The following is a 3645-nucleotide window of genomic DNA, read 5'->3' as shown; positions in this document are numbered from 1 at the left end:
GGGATATGATGAGCTTTGAAGTCTTGACGGAATTCATCCTAGGTAATCACACGGCCTCCTCTGGAATCCTTGTACTGCTGGAACCATTCTGCAGCTTGATCTTTGAGTTGGAAGGAAGCGAACTTGACGAAGTCCTCAGGCCTGACGTTACTGCACTCGAAATGCTTGCACAGATCCACGAGCCAATCGTCAGCACCAGTTGCCTCAACACAATTGCTGAAAGTCTTTGGCCCGTTAGCAAGGAACTGGTTGAGTGTAGCAAAGTGATTCTGATTGTTGCCTTGGTTGCCTTGGTTCGCTTGATTGCGCTCTTGAAGAATTTGCATGATCAACTGCGTGTTTGCATTGGTTGCGGCCATCACAGCTTGCCATGCCTCTGGAGGAGGTGGATGTGGTGGCGGATCTTGATTCTGATTCTGATTGGTGCTCTTAGCGGGAGCCATCCTGAAGAGGGTGATAACCGTTAGCACATTGACAGATAAAATTAAGCTGAATCAAACGGGATGAAATTGCAACATATAGTCTTCACATTCGAACATAAGAACGAATGCATTCCACTTGAAATGGTCACATATCCATAAATTGAGAAGCCACTTAGAATTTAGGTAGAGAAATAAATCAACAAGGTACGGATCAAGAACGAATACTCGGTAAGAAATCCCAATCTCAAACCAAATATCCGTGGAAGAAGAACTAGAGCTACAAGAATTCCCACCTATGAAACTCCCGAACCTTTCCGGTTATGCAATCAGGTGTTGAGGATACAGGGGAAGCATAATATCTCACCCAAATCTAGCAAATCCTACATCCAGCTGTATCCATCCTTCAACACATAACCAAGAAAAACTTCGAAAACCATCTACCTCAACCTTCGAAAAGCATCCGTTATACAAGTTATGGCGATACTCCCGAACTCCCGCCCCAGTACTGGGTGGCGTCGAGGTTATCTCATCAACAAATTGCATAAAAGAGATTTTCGATGTCAGCGTACTAAACTCAGGTATTCCAAAACTGCAACGATAAAATTGTGACGACAACACCTCAGAGCTCAACTCCCCGGGACACTGCCACAACCCCTAAAGACAGGAGGCACCAAGAACAATGTTCTCGTCACAAAACCATCGGAACGATTCCAAGATACCCGCGTGATCCTAAAAAAAATTTAGTGAAATTTGAGAAGAGAAGAGTCAAAACTCTACGTCAGGATGCCTCACCAGAGCGATGAGGAGACTGGGGAGTAAAAAGAATTCCTAAACTCTCCGATCTATAATTTCTAAATGACTCAAAACATTTTTTCTAGACTCAACTCGGCCGCTAAAAACGATCAAGCAATGGGGGCTCCTAAGGTCGGGGAAGGCTCTGATTACCAACTTGTAACGCCCTCGATGCGGCTATAGCTCCCACGTGTCGAGGCACGACTTAGAGGCATAACCGCATTGAAAGCAATGTCGCAAGTTAGGCAATCTTCACAACATCCCATGTAATATAGATAATAAAAGGGGAGCTACATAGTTGGCTTACACTCACCACGTCAATCAAAGTACATAAATAGCATTACGACATTCAAACACTCATGGCCCGACTACGGCGCCAAAATGAAATATAAACCCAACATGCGACACGGTCCCGATCGCCCCAACTGGGCACCACTACTCATCATCAGGGAAAGACACGTAATATCGGAGTGAGTCCTCGTCAAACTCCCACTTGACCTCAAGCGCGTCATCTGGAACGGAATCATCAGGCCCTGCATCTGGTTTGGAAGTAATCTGTGATCCACATGGACTCAGCAATCTCGCACCCTCGCGATCAAGACTATTTAAGCTTATAGGTAAGGCAAGGTAAAATATGTGGAGCTGCGGCAAGCGACTAGCATATATGGTGGCTAACCTGTTCGCAAAAGAGAGCGAGAAGAGAAGGCAAAGCGTGAACGAATAACTAGAGAACAGCCTGCGACAAGCACTACTCCAACACCGTGTTCACTTCCCGGACTCTGCCAAGAAGAGACCATCACGGTAACTCACACTGTTGATTCATTTTAATTAAGTTAAGGTTCAAGTCATCTACAACCGGACATTAACAAATTCCCATCTGCCCATAACCGCGGGCACGGCTTTCGAAAGTTCAAATCCCTGCAGGGGAGTACCAACTTAGCCCATGACAAGCTCTCACGATCAACGAAGGAATAGACCTTCTCCCGAGACATTCCGATCAGGCTCGGTATCCCGGTTCTACAAGACACTTCGACAAGTTAAAACAAATCCAGCAACACCGCCCGAATGTGCCGACAAATCCCGATAGGAGCTGCACATATCTCGTTCTCAGGGCACACTCAGATTGTCCTAGGTACGGGTAGGCCAGGCCAGAGTTGCCCCTGGTGGCCACCGGCAGCTGACAGGTGGACCAACACTCAAAGGAGCACTGGCCCGGAGGGGTTTAAAATAAGATGACCCTCGGGCTCCGGAAACCCAAGGGAAAAAGAGGCTAGGTGGCAAATGGTAAAACCAAGGTTGGGCATTGCTGGAAAAGCTTTAATCAAGGCGAACTATCAAGGGGTTCTCATTATCACCCAACCGCGTAAGGAACGCAAAAATCCGGGAACATAACACCGATATGACGGAAACTAGGGCGGCAAGAGTGGAACAAAACACTAGGCGAGAGGCCGAGCCTTCCACCCTTTACCAAGTATATAGGTGCATTGAGATAACAAGGCAATATAATGATATCCCAACAAGTAAATAATGTTCCAACAAGGAACGGTCTCCAATCTTCACCTGCAACTAGCAATGCTATAAGAGGGGCTGAGCAAAGCGGTAACATAGCCAATCAATGGTTTGCTAGGACATGGTGGGTTAGAGGTTTGACATGGCAATTGGGAGGCTTGAAAGAAAGTGGTAGGCATCGTAGCATTGGCATAGCAAAAGAGCGAGCAATCTAGCAAAGCAAAGATAGTAGTGATTTCGAGGGTATGATCATCTTGCCTGCAAAGTAGTCAGAGTTGACTGGATCCTCGAAAGCAAACTCAACGGGCTCCTCGTTAGCGAACTCGTCTACCAGCTCTACCCAAACAAGACAAATAAGCAACAAGGACACAATCAACCACGTGCAAACTCAAACAACATGATGCAAAGATGGTATGCTATGCGGGATGCGATATGCGGTGCATATGCAAGATTTGACAAGGAATGCATGAACCTGGCCTCAACTTGGAAATCCAAGTGTGCCACTGGAAAGGTGAGATGAAACCGCTTAAAAACGATATAAAGATCACCGGAATCGGAGTTACGGTTTGGGAATGGCAAGCAATTCAAATATGACCACGTTCTGCGATTTACAGCAAGTAGCCATCTAAATGCAACAAGATGAACATGCTACAACAACAAAACATGGCAACAAAATACATATCAGGGATCCACTCATGAAGCTTAACAAAAGACTAGCACTGAGCTACGGCCAATTCATCCATTAACAGGTTCAAACAAGCATGGCAAAAATGCATTTGGTAAACAGATTTCAGACTTAGTGAAATTAACACTTGTCTGGAATTTTAGATCAGGTAGCACACTTTGGAGCATGAAAACTATATGCTACAGGACCTGAACATGGCAAAGTAAAGCATGGCATGGAGCTACTCAAAGAGCTTAA

This window comes from Triticum dicoccoides, chromosome 2A (genome assembly GCF_002162155.2).
Source record: "Triticum dicoccoides isolate Atlit2015 ecotype Zavitan chromosome 2A, WEW_v2.0, whole genome shotgun sequence".
Lineage (NCBI taxonomy): Eukaryota > Viridiplantae > Streptophyta > Magnoliopsida > Poales > Poaceae > Triticum > Triticum dicoccoides.
The sequence above is the reverse complement of the archived record's forward strand: the minus strand, read 5'-3'. Positions refer to the sequence as shown.